Source organism: Oxyura jamaicensis, chromosome 5 (assembly GCF_011077185.1).
Source record: "Oxyura jamaicensis isolate SHBP4307 breed ruddy duck chromosome 5, BPBGC_Ojam_1.0, whole genome shotgun sequence".
NCBI classification, from domain to species: domain Eukaryota; kingdom Metazoa; phylum Chordata; class Aves; order Anseriformes; family Anatidae; genus Oxyura; species Oxyura jamaicensis.
The window spans coordinates 43,874,068-43,893,321 of NC_048897.1; the positions used below are offsets into that span (position 1 = coordinate 43,874,068).

At 40.8% G+C, this 19,254-nt stretch overlaps 1 protein-coding gene across 12 annotated transcripts in view; it reads left to right on the plus strand.

Moving 5' to 3' along the window:
- TRAF3 (TNF receptor associated factor 3) overlaps positions 1-19,254 on the plus strand; it is a 71,337-nt gene that overhangs the window by 633 nt on the left and 51,450 nt on the right. For 4 of the 12 annotated variants that reach the window (XM_035326561.1, XM_035326572.1, XM_035326573.1 and 1 more), the window contains exons 2-3: positions 633-688; positions 15,436-19,233. The gene's annotated coding sequence lies outside the window, so the exon portion shown is untranslated. Of the gene's footprint in view, positions 1-624; positions 689-15,435; positions 19,234-19,254 lie in introns of all 12 variants that reach the window. The other 8 variants (XM_035326567.1, XM_035326568.1, XM_035326563.1 and 5 more) reach the window with 7 other exon arrangements.

A 19,254-nucleotide genomic window follows, 5' to 3' on the forward strand; every position in this document is an offset into this window, starting at 1 on the left:
GCTACGGCACCCCCCCCCCCCCCCCCCCCCCCCCTTTCCCTTCCCACCCCCGTTCCCTCTCCCCGCTGCCTTGCGGCGTTTGAATGCGGGAGCCTCGCAGCGCTCCTGGCTCCCTCCGTGTGCGGCGCTGGGGGCGGGCCGGCGGCCTTTAAAGAGGCGCTGCCTGCCCGCAGCCGCCGAGCGAGGCTGCTCCGGGGGGCCCCCGGGCACCTCGGCGCCTTCCCCGAGCTGCCCGGCCCGGCCCGGCTCCCTTTGGCTCGCCCCCCTTTGGCTCGCCCCGGCCCGCTTTGGCTCTCCGGGCGTGCTCCGGCTGTCCCCGGGGGGGAGGGGGAACCCGTGGCCGTGCCACCGAGCTGCTCCCGGACTTGGACTTGGCTTTATTTTATTTTACCTTATTTTTTTTTTTTTATCCCTGTCTGCATCCCGACCGGCTGGCGGGAGAGGGGCTTTGTTTTTTTTTTTTGTTTTTGTTTTTTCCTTATTTATTTATTTGTAACGCCATTCATTTCCGAGCGCTGTTTTCGCAGCATCGCGTTTTCGCCCGTTTAAATTAATGACCGCGGTGCGGGTTAGGGGAAAAAAAAAAAAAAACACGAGTGTTTAAAAGTTTATACTGAGTCATTCCTCTGCAGATGAACCTATGACTGACTCATAATCTGAGAACTGCAGCGGCTTGTAAAATAGGAAGGTAAGGCATCTACGTCTTGATTTATTTGTATCCGAAGTGTCTGAGATCCGAATTACATGCGGAGGAACGAGTGAAACCGTGTTAATGCTGAGCGGCGTAATCTCGCCTGCTGCCAGTCTGAGCTTGTGTGTGACATGAAAGGCTGTACGTGCACCTCTAGGTGGATCTTCACCGCGCGCTAGAATGTCTTTCTGTCGTTTTCTGTTTCTGTAGTAGTAGAATGTGGGAAGTTCCAGTGATACAATGTGAAATTTGCAGCCTGCTTGGGTCCCTGCCTTCTCTACCGTGTTGAGATCTAACAGTCTTGTGTACCATAAACCCTGTGCTTTTATCTCTTTGATGAAACTGAGCATTCCTCCTTGTACATCTGTCCTGTAGGATTCACGTAGGGTTGTTGTGTACTACTCTGAGCTCGCATTCATAGACCGAAAAGGGAGCTTAGCATGTGATGTCAAGGTGTGTTAACCGTATGTAGCTCAGGCAAATGGAATAGCTTAATATGAAATAGTGAAAGTCAGTGTTTAAAATAGCTATTGACTCGTGTAGAAGCCTGGTTTCAAAGGATATATTGAGCACTAGAGTTACGACTAAAGGGATGATAACATCATGTATGCTGTCCTTTAAAATGAGCTATTTGGCTAAAAGTGCCTATAAAAGGCAATCTCTACATGCTGAAGTGTATGAGTAACGTGGATGTAAACGTTGTTTATTTAGCTTAGGGAGAGGATTTTTATTTTAAGACAGGAAATATTTGAATATTTGGACTGAATCGTTTTTTTATGGCTGGACTGGGAAACCCCTGTAATAGGGCTTGATAACGGAAACATTGATGTATCATGAGTTGGGGCATCACAAGCAGACAGCGCTATGAGGTTATAAAAGTTGCTTTGGTACAACGTGAAAATGGTAGGTGTTTTACTGAAACTTGACTTGATTCAACACTTCCACTAGCAGCTGGATCTAGGATGCAGAAAGGTAAAGTGCATTCAGTATCAAAGCAAATTAATTATAATGGGAAGAGGACACTAAATGGCTGAGTCCTTGGGCTTGCCTGAAGTCCTCCTGCAGTTAGCAGCGATGATCCTGGTTTTGAGAAGCAGTTCTAGTATGGATTCAGAGAATTTGAGCATCGGGTAAGCATATTTACTGTTGGTATCTGAGAAAACTGTGTAAGATGGCAGTAGTTAACATCAGTAACAGAAAATTCTTAATGAGGTCTTACCAGTCCATGCTAACACGGTTTGTTTCTAAATGATTTCAACAGCCTGCTGCATTTGAGATCTTTGCATTGCTCTTGTTCCTAATGAAAAGTTTAAGTGATGGAAGGGGAGCGTGTTTTCCAATGCTGTGTTAGTAGCTATGGCAATACTGAAAACAAGGAAAGTCAGCAGTCCTAATTTTTAACTTTTGTTGTTAAACCACCGGTATGTAAATACATCGGTAAGTAGACAATCACAGTTGTGCAGATGAAAAGTAAGGCAGTTTAAAAATAGGCATGACTTAAATCTAATCCAATATCCTAAATTGGCTCTGTATGAATAGATATTGCAAGAATAACACGTTTTGATCTCAGATATCCTAGATGATGCAATAACTGGATTTCATGTATTTTAGCATAACAGTGTTGCTTAATTGGAGGTGCTGAATCTTATGTCTGAAGACTGCTCATTACATGTTGGTTTCAGATGTCTGTGTTCTTGTGCACCGTTCCTTTAAAGAATTGCCAAGGCTTTTTATTTTTTTTAAATTTTTGATTCTTGTGGGTGGGTACTTTCTGCATATGATGCTTGTATTTAAAACCTCCTGGCATTTTTGGCCTGTGGCTCAGGAACACCAAAAGTGGTGGCAGAGGGTGAAATTGGAGACTTCAAGATGTGGTATGGGGTAAAGAAGCTGAGGGCGGGAGGGTTGTGTGGGTTTGTGCAACAATATAAAGGTGTGATTGTAGCACAAGAAGGAGAGCTGTAGCTTTACAGGGTTTTATCTTACACTTTTAAACCTGCAGTGGTGAAGTAGTGACATAGAAACCACAGCAGCAAAGGGCTGGCAAAGAAAATAGAACTAGTCTGCCTGCTGGAAGCCCATGCCATCATAAGCAGGTAGTTTCAAGTCAGTATATGTTTGTTTTGACAAACAAAACATTTAATTGTTATGTCTTTAAGTTATTTATTTTATTTCTTTGTTTCAGACAGAAAGAAAAAGAAAGGACTAGAGAATTCAGAGGAGAGGGGTGGCAGCTTGCAAGGAAAGATGATTAGGTGTCTGCAGAGTAGGAAGAGGTGCTCTCTTGGTCTGTGCCAATGGGAGAGAAGAGAAAAATAAAGCCAACTCCCTCCACCCCTAGAAAATCAGTAAGGAAAGCGTATGGTAGAAAGATCTAAGCACAAGAAGAAAATGAGGCAAAAGATGATTTGTTATTGGAAATTGTGATATATACATTTTATGTAGTGGGGTCTGAGAATTTTTTTCTTCCTGGATTTTTTTCTACTTTAGCACTGACAGCAAAACACAGTTGCCCCTGTGACTTCAATTGCTCCTGACTGTTGGCTTTGTAACTGGGTTAACAGGGTGAGTGTCTCTAAAATTATATACAACAACTGTAGGTCACTAATCCTCTCCACACCCCCAAAATGTTAAGCCTTTGATTTCCATGCTGTTGTTCTTCCATGCTGATTTACTCTGCACATGTAAGTGTGATTTTTACTAGAATCCTGCAGTCCATCTGGTAAAGGGCAGCACGGGAAGGGAAGGCTCACCGTGCTCGTGGGTGCAAGAGTTCCATGTTGGATGTGTGGGACAGCCTCCGTCCCTGGCTCCCTCCTTGTACTTTAAACTGGGTCATTGTGTACTCTGACATCATGATTGACTATTGCAAACTGCAGGCATTGGAACTGCATTGGCCATAGCAGAAATTCTTTAGGTTAGAGCATTTTATAGTTCCGGTATTACTTTATATACTGTAATAAAATACTCACTTATGAAATAGATCTAGGGAACATTCTCTACGTTATTTACCATGATAAAATCACTGATAATTCTCTAATATAGTGTAAATGCTCTGAAGTGAATACACCCTTTCACATACAGTATGCATAGCAAGTGCTCCAGACCAAGCCTTCATTGAAAGAAGTCATGAAATTTCTCTTTTACATGCTCCAATGATGGCTGCATGGAGGCTCATGACTGCAGAAGTTCAGCATTTGGAGTAATATTGAACTTGTCTGACTTGGTTTCTGCATTAATACAAAAAACATCTTTTGGTAAATCAAATAAGATATGCCCATTCAAGACAAGCTTGGAATGCCATGAGTCTTCACAGCATTCTTGGGTGTCTAGCAAAATGAATTATTTTGATTTTGTTGGTCTTGAAAAGCACGTTGCAGATGCTTCTTTGGAAGAAGCAGTGTCTTCCTGGCTGCTACTCTCTTCCCACAAGCTCTGACATCTCTTGGGAGTGAGAAGCTGGCCTGTTGAAGATAGCAGTATAAGATCTGGGAGACCTGGAGGCTGTTGTTTTGTTCCTGTAGATGTATGTAATGTAAGTCATTGGAAGGCCAAAGTGCCAAGGGCTTTGGATGTTGTGGTGCTGAGTGGTGTGACATCATGCTCATGTCCCAGGGGCAGAAGGGGGATTCCAATCCAACTTTTCTACTTCCCTGGGGAGCATTCTCATAACCAGCTCACAGGCCAGTTAAGCATAGTGTCACTTCCTTCTCTTGAAACTCTTCTGCTATGCCAGGAATAATCAAAACTCGCTGTGCCTGTGAAACAGAGCAAGAGGAAGCGTGATGGCTCAGAAGGGTGGTTAGGATGATTACCAAGATGAGGAAAGGCATACAGTCTGCTGATGCTTCTTTCCACTGATGTCTTATTTCTTGTCTTCTGGTGCGTTTGAACCTGATACTGAGGTGCTTGCTGAGGTGACCAGCCTTGTCCTCGAGACAGACGGTTCTTGTAGCACAGAAGATGCCTTCAAGGTGCTGTGTGGGGTAAGAGTACCGGTACTTAGGTGCCTCTAGGGTTAGGTGAGAGCTGGCTGGGACTTCTGAGAATACTTGTCATACAGCTTGTGGCTTACGTCTGTCTGCTGGCCCCATGGTCTCAGCTTTTCCTGCTTTGTAAAATGGAAATAGTGGTGCTTTCCTGCCCTCTGAGGACATTAAAAATGATGAGGTGCTGAGGCACAGCAGGGCAGTACGAGCTTTATCCATTGATAAATGACATGAATTGCAACAGTTGTGTAGAGGCATCCTGTTTTGTCTTCTCCACAGTGCTGTGCCATTCTGCACTGTCAGCATTATGGGACAGGAAACAGTATTTGCTTCACGGCTCTTGCACTGTTGCATACAGCAAACATGCAGGGCTCTATGAACCTGAGTGTCCAGGACAATTTCTCAAAGCAGAACCTGTTTTGGTGCTCTTGCGTGTTCCCAGCTTTCTGCCTTGGATGTTCTAGAACAGTAAGGGTTTTGCCTTAATCTATGGAACTAGCTTACTTGCACAACAGAGGTGCCTAAAATAACTTTTTAATGGCAAAGCCCAGCTCATGAACCAAATTTTGGCAATGTGAATAAAATTCATGTTGTAAGCTAATCCATGTACTTGTGAGAGATAATTAGAATAATTGGTAGAATTTTCTATTTTGGATATGTTGTGTACTGTATCAGTCTATACCCATCCCCTATCTCTTCCTTTCCACAGAGAAGACCCTTCCAAGAGTAAGTTTCCTTGTGTGATGTGTCTTCTGACCATTCGTTTAATATCTTGCAGCTTTAAGGAATTGTCTTTTTTTTTTTTTTGCTTAGGAAGTACTGCCTTAAAATTTCCATTCATCTGCTTGTTTTAAACTCCTTTAAAGCATCCAAAGTCACTCTTCTTCCTGCATTTTATACTCTTCAGCTACCAGTGAAATACTCTTAATACTGTGTTTCTGTTCCATCTTAAGTTGTTTGGCCAAACAGTGTAAACGCTCTTAATTTAAGTTGGTTCTTCTGATTCTTAGAAGTGGCTTATTTTGAACTGCTTTCAGTTGTTCCATATCTCCTGTAATTGTAAGTTACGAAGGGATGACTTTTATTCCAAGGTGGTCTTAACCTTTTACGTGAGCAAAATGACTTCATTTTCCCATTCATTTTTCTTCCCATTTGTGTCACTTCTCTCTTGAAATACTTGCTTTGTACTTGTTCTCATATTTCTGTCTAATAACCTTTATCTGTAAATCAGCTTTTCTTTGACCTCTCTGTAGCTGCCTGTTTCTTTCATTTCCCCCAACCCCAGGTGAATTAACAAGCTCTTCCATGCCACTGAAGATGGTTCTACAGTGTACCCTTGTATTGTCTGAAGTATGTATGTCCTTAGATCTACAAATGCTCTCTTTCTATCCTTTTCACTGTCTTCCGTTTTCCTTGAGAGAGGAGCATTGTGCTCTTAGCTGGGAACATCTTAGTTCTGACCGTTGCAGCTGCATGTGATGAGGGTACCAGTTCTATGTTCAACAGGTGCCAAAGGTAAAGTGCATTAGGTTGTAGAGTTGCATATTCTCAGAATGTTGTCATTAGTTTAAGTGGAAGGAGGCTGCATACTTAAGTGAATGCTGTTGATACGCCTATGTGTGTATCTAGCAGTTTTGAGACAGTCTCATGCAGTAGTATTTCCGTTGCCTTCTAGAACTCATAACTTTTTTTGGAAAAGAAAAAGGATTTGAGCGAACTTAATTTGAAGTTCGTAATACCTAGCGCTGATTTTGAGTGCCAGTATCCTCTCTGTTTTCTGTTAGGAGTTGAACCATTCTTCTGTGTGCAGAACCTGTGTGTGCTGCATTTCAGATCAGTAAATATGCCTTTTATGCCTACTCATATTTTTCATATTAGTAAATATGCCTTACTGCTGCTCACTGGTGGTGTTGGTGAGTAATGGAAATGGCAGTGGATCCCGTGTTGTAGTTAGAGTAGCAGACATTGCTGTTGTGTTGCCCTTACTGTTTGGCAGATTTTTTTTGTTGTTTTAATCAATGTTATAGTGAGATATTTTCACACTGCCTTGGAGCATGTGCAGAAGAATGCTGTTGGCAGTATCCAGGAACATAAAGCAAGTTTATTGCTGTTTGTGTGCTGTACTTTGTCAGCAATTTTTTCAATACCGTGGCCCATAAATTCCCCTTCTTCCTCTTTCCTTCTTGCAAATTCCTGAAAGCTTCACTTTCATTTTGGAAAGGATTATTTAGATACATAACTTTCAGTACTCCAGCCAGTAACTTTTTGAGGGAGTTTTGGGGGATTTACTCTCTTGGCAGTTTGTTTGTTTTGTGTTTTTTTTTTTTTTTTTAATTGTTAGGACAAGCAAACAAATACCTGCCTACTACATTCTGCATATCTCTGAGGAGATTTTCCTAAAATAAGTGAAGAAGGGATTTGGAGTTTTCTTCTTCATGTATGTAAAACCTGTAGCACATGCAGCTGAAGTCTGATGTGTAGTGTAGCTTTGCGGACTTGTTTACTAAGAGTTGTTTGTCTTCTAATACAAACTCTCAATGTATCAGCTGACTGTTCTGAGGTGAGCTGGGGCAGACAGTCTTTGAAAGTCCTTTGAGCTGTACATAAAAAAGCAGTTACTCCAGAACAAGAGTGTCAGTGTGCTGAGTTAACTGGCAAAGTTCAAAGTAGTTGAACCCTTCCTTGAAATGCTGTGATTTAACAAACCATCTGAAGAACAAGGAAGACAAAATGACGTGAGGATAAAAGTTCATATAGGTCAATTACATATGTAACTAGATACTTTGCTGTCATATTTTCATGAGAAAATGTTGTTAATGAGATGACTATTGGCAGTTCCCGCAATTTATTGCACTACATACTTTATTGATGCTTTTTCTTGATTTGCTGCCCATCTCGCGTAGTATGTTTTGTGACAGAAGAGCAACCTTAAGGATGTCTTGGAGTGTGTACCTTCATTTTGAGCAGGTGCAGGTAGTCACTTGGGTTGCTATGGTTAAGATCCAGGGTTGTCAATATTCCTTAAACTTTAGAGGCACTGGCATCTCCATTTTAATTTTGGAGGGAAAGCTTAAACATTCTTAAGGTATTTTTAAACTGGCATTGCTTTTTTCCACAAATCCACATCTAAATACTTTAACTAAAATCTTATCTCCTGGTTAAACAAACTCCCAGTTGTACTTATGTCATATCTGTGAAAATGGGCTGTCTGACAGTTCATGGAGAAGTGATTTGGCTTCTGTTGTAGCTAATCGTTTTTTGCAGAGATAGGCTATGTGTTAAAACATCAGTTATTTCCAAAATGTTTGTCGTCTTAAAGAAGGGGGAAAACTTGGTGAGCTCTCCATTAGATGGTGCTGCTGGTATTGAAATACTTAGATACCTAATAGAAGCAGGTTTCTGCCTAGAACTGTTTCTACATATTTTTTTAAATGACTTCTTTTTAATAAAATACTTTCCAAAGGCAGTGATACTTGCAAAGATGTTTTTTTTTTTTTTGTAGTTTGAAATTAATAGGTAAGATACTGAAAAGACAGGCTGTCTCCATGGGAAGGAGGTATGGGAGAAGTAAAGCATATGCTTTTCGCATGGATGATTTCAATTCTAGCAGCTGCCTCTTTTGTTGTATCTCTCATCTGTTTAAATGATGACTCTGTGTTACCTTCATACGCTGCTATCATGTGGATGGGGATGCTACAGCATTAAAGAAATCCAGTGTCAAGAAATACTTGATTTTAAAATCCCCAAGTGAATTAGGCTGACCATTGCAGCATTAACACCCCAGTGAATTTGAGTTCCTGTCTCCTTGCTGCTCCCTGTCCACCTGTTTTTTTTAAGTTGAAACAAAACACTGCTAATTAAATGTGTAGTGATAGCATTCATTTGCCTGAACCATGGCTGACTAGCGAGTTTTAGAAAAACATACAGGAGCAGAGATGGTGCCTATGTGTAGGCACATGGTACCATCTTAAATGCTGTAGGTTATCCCAGACAGTCTCAAGTTACTGCTCCAAAACCGTGCTCCATATGTGCAAGCCTGTATAAGCCAGTCCTGCACATCTTGGATGCTTTAGGGCACCTAAAATTGCACTAAACACCCATGATTGGATGGACACCTCACTCTTCATATGTATTAACTGAAAATGCGCATTAGCAAGCGTATCCATGCTGTTAGGACTCCTTCAAAGATAGTTCAGCTGGATTGCTGAGGTCTTTGAATTCTTATTGCCACAAAGGCTGCAAGTAGAAAAATAACTAGTTTTTAGAATTGGTGTTGGACAAGAGAAATAGAAGTTGGTCGGGGGCTAGAACTAGCTGATCCTTAAGGATCAACCCAAACCACTCTGTGATTCTAGGTTGCGTTCATGAAGCCACAGCCCTTTTCCCATTACAGGTAGAAGTATTTTTAGCATGATTTAACAAATGGAGGTGATTGTGACTAGCCAGCAAAAGACTTCCTTAAAATGAAATAATGGTTAACAAGAAATGCAGATTAAATCTTTTTTAAGAAACTGAGTTTTTTTTTTTTTTTCTTTTGGGAAGGTTTTTATTGAAGAGCATTCATGAAGGCTGGCTAGCAGAAATGGCTTAGCAAAACTCTACTTCTTGGGGTTGGAAATTTTAAATAATTTTGTACTCAGCAGCAGGAAGCCTAATGTAACAGACTTGGCTGGAGTTTAGTAGCCTTTGAAAGCTGGTAAGGAGCAGCCAGTGGATTTTGTATGTCATTTTCTATTTTCAAGAGAAGTGAGCAGCTTGCAGATTCTTGGTTTACCTTCTGACCTTACCTGGGGTTAGAAGGTGTGACTGCAAAGTGCTATTAATTCCCCCAAATCTAGCGAGTTGGAATAATAAGGGAGGGATGGTTCTCTTTGCTGGTCTTAATGATCCATCTGGGGGAAAATTCAAACAAAAAAAGTTACCAGTTATGAGGTAACTAGGAAAATGGACAAGCTGTTGAGGTTGAGAACTTTGCTGTAATTATCTCATCACTTTGCTAATAGTAATGTGCAGCTTGCTCATAATAATAACCCTTGTAAGGGCAGTTAAAAGATCATGATGTCATCCAGCTGTATGATAGAATAGCTAGAATTCAGGAAACTTGTAGGTAAGATGCTGTAGGAGATGACTTAGGAAGCATGACTAAGACTAAGGAATTCAGTGAAGTTGTTCCTTAAAGAGCAGGTAAGTGTGAATTACTAATTTGTACTTCTTTTGCACTGACACATAGCAACAGACTGCTTTGGCTAAATCAGTACACTGCTAATGATCTGAAATTCAAAAAGAAACTATGAAATTAGGTGGCAGTGTTAAAGATAAGCAAGACAGAATGGTACAGGCATGTAGGGAAAAATTGGAGTGTTTGAGGCAAAGAACAATATCAAACTAATGAGGGAGATAAAAATATATTCTCGTTATTCTTTCATGTGATCTTGAGCAGTTAAGGGGGTATTGTTCCAACAGTCAATATGAAGGAAAAAGTAACAACAGTTGATGCCAAGAGAGATGAAGTAATTAATGCTGCTTTCTTCTACGTAAGAATGAAATACTACAATGCATAACCCAATTAGCTGTTAACTCTTCAGAATATTTATGGTAATTCATGGAGGTTAAATGCAATTCCAGATGTTTTCCATATTTGATTTTGTGACTTTTGTAACGAGTGGCGTGAAACTGTGTAATATAATTTTATTTACCAGAGAAACTAGAAAAAATATTTTGTTTGTAAACATCTGCAAGATAGCAGAATGATCCTAAGGGTTATTAGAAACTTCTCCATTGTATTTCTGTTGCAGTTTTTTCTGTCATGATTAAAGATTTAGGGGGACTGGGGAGAACCATCCCACTTTAAAAAGATAGCTGCAGGAGTGGTATGGAATGGATTGGAGAAGAGAGAGGAAAGATTCTGCTAGCTGTGATCATCCTGGGATGTATTGCCTAAGCATCTATTTTTGGGATGGTTATAATTTTCAACAGTGACTTAAAGGATTGAATAATAGAGAATAAATCTATTACATTCCAAGATGTTTACCAAATGAGGAATACCTGCAAGCATTTTGGAGAACAGAATTCCAATTCAAATGAACAGGTCTTGATTGGGCTTGGTTGTTGGCTTTGGGTAGCTCACTGCTCTTAAGTTTTCATATAGCCTACAATTTTCTTGCAGCAAGGGTGCAGCCTCAATTTCTCTTGCTCTCCCGAATTCTAATACTGAATCCAATTCAAGATGTCATTGAGGATTGAAGTACTTGTCCTACAGCCTCATCTTAAATGAGATGCCTGAATCTGAAGTTAAGACTAAATGCAACGTGTCAGTCCTGATGTCATTACCAGCACTGAAATGAAATTGCATCTTTCCCCCATATGTAGAGCAGACCCAGAGCTGCAGCATGCTAGAACTCGCTTTGTACCATGGACAATGTTTAAATGATCAGTGAACATGAGTTTTGTTATGTGAAGCTGTGCAGTGAAATGTAAAATGAAGGAGCTGTTTTTTAAGTCTTTTTTTTTTTTTTTTAAACTATCACAAGTATAGCAAATGCAAAGGGAAAGATGGGAAGGCCAAATTAGGGCTCAGGCATCAGAGCCTATTGCTAAATATTACATACAGTAAGAACAATAGGAGCAAAAGCATTTAGAGAGTGTTTAATATGTTTAATAATTCACATGTGTCTGTATGGCCTGATTGTCCTGGTAGGGCTCCCTGAGCCCTTATGATGACTCTCTTTAAATTGGTGTTGTCTCTTTGTTCTTCTGATCCCTACTGTTTCTCCTGTAAATAAAAATCTTTTTAAGAAGCCTTCGGTGTTTGCATCTCTGAGAGACTCTTCTATGGCCTCCAATTAAACCTCCCTGCATATTGAGATGTTCGGTGCTTGAATAAAGCGGTTAACATATAGTGGTTGTAAATTAGCGTGGCTCCTATTGTTCTAGGCTAATGTAGAATACTCATCTGTTCTCAATAACCAAAATGAGACTAAGTGGTGACTGGGTCATTCTATCTGCAAATACTGAGAACGGTCAGTCCTCATCATGACAGTGTTACAGCTTTGCCATGATTGTGGCAGAACGAGTTAAGAAGACAGCTCAAATTAACTAACTTTGGACAAACAGGCAGGATGAGAATTGAAGCCAGGCTGATGACTTCTCAGGATTATGTCAGTTGATTAAAACTAACTTCCTGTCAATACTGAGCTTGGCAAAAGCGCATAGGGGAAAATAGATCTTGGAATGTTACACATTTTAAATCACTAATACCATTGCCAGGAATTTGCCAAGACATAACTGCTTCTGGTGGTTGCACAGACACAGGAGGCTTCAGAGTTGTCTCCAGTCCTTACTCTGACCTGGGAATAGCTGGACTGGAGGTATAAGATCTGGGCAGTCAGTTTGTCAGTAGAGAACTCTCAGCTGTTTTTAAATAGTGATACAGGTGGCTTTTCTGTTACCCTCTTACTCTGTCCATGAGCAGAGTGCTTTAGAAGGACAGAAGTCTCTATTACAGGAAAAAAAGAGTCTTTCAGTTGTGTGTTGGTGTTATGTTTGCCTTCATTCTCACAGTTCTTCCTTTCACTGGAGGATTACGTTGTGGGCTTGAATATAGGCTGAAATGCATGCTTGCTGCTTCTGCAAGGATTTCTTTTTTTTTTTTTTTTTAATGCATCCTTTGCCCCTTGTTTAGTCTGCTAGTACTGTGTGCTCTCACTGCAGTTCTGGACTGCTGTTCTGAGGCCTCTCCCTGAAGAAAGTGGAAATACCATGTTTGACAAGACTTAGTGAACCCTCTGTAGCACTGTATCCCTATCAGAATAAAGGAAGGGTGCTTTCATGGCATGGCCCTCGTTTATGGCAGTAGCTCAGAGGCTTCTGACCTTTGTTGGGCTGTCTAGCAAAAGAGCAGATTAAGCATGCTCCAGCATGACTTCCAGATGTGCAATGCCGTAGGAACAGCTATGCTCACATTATGAAGTGCAGCAATCGCCTTAGGTGGAAAACCTTAGGCAGACCACAAAACCAATATTGTTCTGGTTGTGGTTTTTTGATAAGGCATACAGGGAGTGTAGTCTACCAGTTTGTGGAGAGGGAGGACTGGTATTCGGTATGTGGATAAAGATGAAGCCAGCAGAAACGCAATGCTGTTAAGCCTGGCAGGAAAGCTGGCAGGCTAGGTGCAGGTGAAGAGCTTTCTATGTGAACTGGTGGGCACCTTTGGGTCCTCAGGGCCATTCCAACAGCTTGCTTTGGCCACTGTGCGGTAGAGATGTTGTATTTCACCTGGTCAGTGTAGCTGTATCGCTGGTCTTGGCCTGTATGTTCCGGGGGTAGAATTTGGGCCTTCAAATGAATGAGTGCATTCATCACCAGATAACAGACAGGAATATGCTTTCTGTTTTCTGTTATGCTTGCTTTGTCTGTGTGTATATATGTAACAATTTTGCATGATTACAGGTCAGTTCTATCCTGCAGTGGAGGCAGACCCCTTTTTTTACATTGAAACTAGGAAAGGAGCATGTAGTTACTGGATTCAGATGGCCTTTTTTAGTCATTTTTGTTGATCCACCCAACCAACCTGGCCTTAAACACTTCCAGGGATGGGGAATCCACAGCTTCTCTGGGGGGCCTGTTCCAGTGCCTCACCACCCTCTGAGCAAAGAATTTCTTCATTATATCTAATCTAAATCTATCCTTTTTAAGTTTAAAGTCATTCCCCCATGTCTTAGCACTTCGTTCCTTGACAGAGTCCCTCCCCAGATTTCCTGTAGGCCCCCTTTAGGTACTGGAAGGCCACTATAAGGCCTCCCTGGAGCCTTCTTTTCTCCAAGCTGAACAACCCCAGCTCCCTCAGCCTGTCCTCATGGTAGAGGTGGTCCAGCCCCTTGATCATCCTCATGGCCCTCCTCCAAACTCGTTCTAATAGGCCCATGTTCTTCTTGTGCAGGGGCCCCAGAGCTGAATGCAGGGCTCCAGGTGGGGTCTCACAAGAGCAGAGCAGAGGGGACAACCACCTCCCTCACCCTGGTGGCCTTCTTCTGAAGCAGCCCAGGATACGTCTGGACTTTTGGGCTTCAGGTTCACATTGCCAGCTCATATTGAGCTTCTTGTTAATCAACACCCCCAGGTCCTTCTCCTCAGGGCTACTCTCAATTGTGGCTTTTACTCAAGTATGGCTTTTACTGGCAGATATGTAAGTAAAGTAAATCACCTGTGAAAAGAAAGGAGAGTTGTGAGGTCTTAACATGTAGTGGCGTGGAAACGATGCTTTGGTAGGACAGAACTCTATATAAAGAATTTCATTGCAAGAGTAAAATAGATTGCAAGAGGACTATAGGAACAGTTTTTCATGTATTGCATTGTGGAGCTCTTCTGCAGGAGCTGGCTAAAGATGCTGAACTCTGAATTTGGGCTTCTAAATATGTGGTGTTTTTATTCCTTCTTTCCTGAATGCTTTATGGCATCTTAGTAAAGTTCTATTATGCTGCCACAGTAACAGAGTTGTACCTCTTCACTACTGAAACAATTGTGGTCTTTGTGCTTTTGAGACTTTACACAGATTTAACTTATGATCGGTTTTGCAATTTGAAATATTTTAGAATTCAAATCTTAATACTTTAGAATTTAAGATCCACTATATCAATTCATAATATTTACTTAATTTGCAACTTTGCAGAAGTTGTATTTATAAAAAAAATGTAGTCTTTAGTATTATAAAAAAAAAAAAAGTAAAAGCAGTAACTGAACTATAAGCGATAATCTAGACAATCCGAATTTTCAAATTTATTGTATTTTTAGCAGAATAAGAGGGAATACATTTAAGCAGTGACTGTATTGAGTTTACCCTGATTTTATCTTTGAGTTTCCTGACATCAAATATAGCTCTCAAGCTGTTCTCAGCCCTTGGAAGACTGAGGAAAGCTTCCTTCATTCCAGTTACTCTGTTTTGAGTGAACTGGATTTTACATTGTAGTTGTGTCGCGTTTTCATTGGTAGAAGAAGAAAAGAACGCCTTTCAGTTTTTACTGACTGTCTGTAAGGATTCTTGGCTCTCTTGCTAGCTTTTATGTCACCATAAAGTGAAAATGGAAGAATTAAGATGGTATCGTGCCTTCTTGTAAATCCATTCCGATTGTCTCATTAGCAGTAATTTTTTACATGAATAAACTGGTGACTTAAGCTACATTCAGTTCTCAGTATCGCAGTTTAGAAATGGCCACGATGTGCTAGCCAATACGTTTTAATAGTTTGGTGGCAGTATTAAAACTACCTGTGTTTTCAATCTTCGTATTTCCTCCCCTGTTTATCTGAGTGTAAATTTTTCGTACGCTGAATAGGTTCAAGTACAGTAGCTAGTAAAATTAGACTGTGTTGAGAAATGGAGCATGCATCTCAGATAGTTTCTTTTCTTGGTTTTGGTTCAGGTTAACAGAAGTATCTTTACATCTGCAGTTTCTGGAAATTTAAGAACACTGTGAACCTCTGGCCAATAAAAAATTTCCCATTATGTAAAACATTCTAGCAGACTAGCTTGACTCACTTAGCGGTGGCAGTGGTGACTTCCTCCATGAAGTAAATACACTTTTGCAATGAATTTTCTAGTCAACTAATAAATCTCAGTGTAGCTTTCTGTTCTGCTGTAGTTTGTGTGGTTTCATGGAGCTCTAACCTACTATTTCTTGTTTGTGCCTTCAAGCTTGAGAGAATTGTTTCTGTATATTAATAGGAGACACTTGAAACCGACTTTACTTGTTTGTTTCCCAGCAGGAAAGCCTGAGTGCTTAGGCTTTAACTGAATCAAGACCAGCTCTCAGCAGTGGGAGGCAATATATTAATCCATTGGAAGTACAGACTGCAGTCTTGTGTATCACTGCGGTTTGTGTTGCGAATTTTTCTCATGTAAACAGGTAGGTTGCGAAATTTTTCTCCGCTGCATACGTTGTTCTTGTAATGCATACATTTAGAAACCTTGTGATAGTTGTGTGAGGTGGTTTTCTTTTTTTCCTTTTTATGGCGGGAGGGGTAGTGGTAGTATTTCTGTCATTGCATGAAACTGTAAAGTACCTTATTCTCCTTTGTGTTTTCACATATTTAAGTTGATGGTATTAATTTTACAAATCGGCTTCAGTGCTCTGAGTTGCTTTAGGTATGAATCAGGTTGATAGCTTAAAACTCAAGCAAGTTTCTTTTTTGTTTCTGTAAGCCAGCCCTCTTGCAGTGTTGCTATTCTTTTGTGTTTTCCACACAATCAGTGGACTATTTGGCAAGTTCTGCACTCTCTGCCTGATGGAGTTATGTTGCCTGATAGTATGTGGAGGCTTGTTAATAAATTTTGGGCTGTTTTATCAGTTTTGTTTCATTTGCAAGTAAGGTAAGCAAATTATTACCTCTTTCATTGAACACCCCAGAGGGAAAGATTTTTTTTTTTTTTTTTAACAAATAGTTTAGAAATGTAATAAGAACTAAGATGGTAGCCAACTTCCTTAGTCAGCTCTGCCTAATTTGGGAAACTACATTACTCCTTAGTTGTGAGAGGAGAAAATCCAGCAGGAAATGCCCTGCTGGGATGGTTGGATACTGTCCTCACCTTTTTTCTTTTTCCATCCCCCCAAATACAAGGGAACTTGAACAATTTGTGAAGCAGGCTTGTTATCTTTCTGTAAGAATTTCTTCCTTGGCCCTAGCATCTAACTTAATGCTGGATGTTATTTCTTAGGAAATGCTGTATGCATCCTTGACAGTGTGTGAATCCTAGCCAGAAAACAGCTAGGCTGCATGTCTCTGTCTTGAAGTCATTCTCAGTGTCCCAAAGCAAAACAGGTTAAAAAGTGTTAAGGTGCTAGTTTTAGACTAAATGCAGAAACTGAAAAATATTTACAAATCTTACTTTACTATTTATGTTCCCTTTTTAGGGGAAAGGGGATATTGCTGGTCCGCCCCCCCAGCTTTACCAAGATATAATTATGTTTTTGTGTTCCTTATTTCTAGTTATTTTTTGACTTTTGGCAGTTCCCAGCTTAAGACTGAAGTCCTATTATACAAGGTAATACATATACAAGTATGTGAAGAGGTGGGATCTTGGTAGGTGTCCAGGTAAGATGAGAGAAGGGAGGCATTATATCTGTTCCCTGATGAACGGGAATAGAAATGTGCAGAAGTGCTCCAAGTCATGCAGAAAGTTTCTGATAGTTCTGATTATTTTTTTCCTGTTCCAAAGCCATCAGTCCTTTTCCCTTTCAAAATCTGTTACCATATTTTTTACGTGGCACTTAGTATTTGGCCTACAAGCCAGGGAAGAGATTCTAAACTGAAGATGACCTTTGGCACTGAATAAAATCTCTTTAGTAGATGCAAGCTTAAAATAAAACTTTGTATGGGAGCCTAAACTGAGTACACATTGTCCATTACAAGAACTAACTAAGCCATATTGGAAAATGAGGAAAACAAATGCACACAACCCCACAAAACAAACCAAAAAAAAAAAGAAAAAAAAGAAATAAGGCTGCTGTTTCAGTGCATGGGATCTCAGGAGCCCTTGTGAAGAGTAAGTGAAGCACTTGTGCCCAGCTGTGAGAAAGTAGTCTTTCTCCCATCTGTGGGTGGGGGAGTGGGTGGTAGACATTTTGGTGATATCTGTGAGTCTGTACCTGTGTTGCCCGTTACCTTTTTCTTTAAAAGGTCAACGTAAACCCTGTTGAAGCTTGCCACTAAAACAAGCAGTCTTTTGCTGTGAGCCAGATGCCAAGAGGATGCATGCACCTCCTAATTCTTTCCTGTTTCCTTTCTGCTTATCCCCAAGTAACGTACTCTGAATGCTGGCTCCTGCCCCTTCTCCTGGAGCTGCAGCAGAAGGTAGGGAGGTGAGACAGGGAGTGCTGAAGAGTTACTGGAGGTTGCTGAGCTTTCAGTGCCATTGTCAGCATGTGTTCAGCCCCATTTGATGTTCCAGTGATGCCAAAACAGATAAGTCTGGGCAGGATCCTCACCCAAGGAGGAGGTGGATGGTTCTCAAGGAATAATAGCTTGCTGATGGTAGGCAGCTGGGCTGCTGTGGACTAAAAGATCTGGCCTTGAGCCTTGCTCTGGAGGATGCAAAGGGAAGGAGGGGTGAAAAGCAGTGATGAGCCTATTGTTGCAAATGAGCTAACTGGCTGATTGGTACTAGGGCTCTTCTGCTGCTCCCTCTGCTCTTAAATGCAGCTGTGAAGAGTGAAGAAGAGAGGGGGGGAAGGGAAAAACAAGCTAGACCAAACTTCTCTGTTAAAATAAGTATAAGTTAGACCTCTAGTGTCTAAAGAGGCAGTGGGCCTCTAAATGAACACTAAAAAATTACATCTAAACACAAGAAAACCTTTTTGAGGGTGCTCAAATGCTGCAGCAGGTTGCCCAAAGTGGGGTTGGAGAATCTTTTGTAGGGAATACTCAAAACCTGGCGGGACACTGTTTTGGGCAGCCTGCAGCTGTGACCCTGCTTGGGTGGGTGGGTTGGAAAAGATCAGCTCCAGAGATGCCTTCCAACCTCAGGCAGTCTGTGAAAGTTTTAGTGTTTTTTTTTTCTTTTTTTTTTTTTCTATCGTATACTTTAGCTGCTGTTGTGGAATACTTGGGAAATAATTACAAATGCTGCTGCTGGGCATTTGTCTTGCAAATGCTGCTGCTGTGTAATCATGGCAATTTTAATTGTATGGGGAAAGCATCCAAGTGTTAAAATAGTTAATTAACTAGACTGCCCTATTTAAACAGCATAAGCAAAAAAAAATGAAAAACCACGAACTAAACAACCTTCTTCCCTCCTCCCCCTCCCCCAAGAAAACCCTACCACCTTCAAAAAAAATAAAGCAAAAAGTCTTTTAATGTTTTAACACCTTAAAATATTAGTGGCTATGAACATAAAAAATAGTTTAATGTAAATAGTGAAGTCAATAAAATATTTATTAAAAAAAGTTTTTTCTTATCATTTACCTTTTTCTCTAATTCCCTCTAAGTTTGCCACAAAGTAAACCTCAAAAATTATTAAATGAAAAGGAGAAGAAAATAAAGATGAAGGAAAAGAGATGCGGGAACGTGAGAGGGACAGTAGATAAAATCCCAGAGATCCCACCAAACTCTGCAGTTTATTCCCTTAAGCCCACATTTGATGTGGCAGGAGATGATTTGAACAAACTTCAGTGTAACTATTTATTTCCTGGGCTCTTTCAGTCCTCCTCTGCCTGCATTTTGCGTAGCCATCAGAAAGACTGCAGTGCAGTTATTGGCAAGGAGGGAAATACTAGGAGGGAAAATCAAGCTGTGGTGGCTCCTTGCAGTGTTGCGTTACTGAGGTCCGTGTTTGGGAGCGGGAGGTAATGCATGGATGCCTTCGGGTTCCAGATTCAGAGATCGGGCTGCTTGCAAAGGAGGATGTAGATAAGTCTTCATTGTGCCCCTTGTGTGTGCATGTCATGGCAGACAGCCATTAAGTTTATTGATGCAGTAGTTTGTTTGTTCTGTGATATGAACTGCTTGCAGTTTCTGCCTAATGCTTTGTTTCTAATCCTCTGTGCTCAGACAGTGGAGAGCAAGGTAAGGTACTTTTTGTTGCCT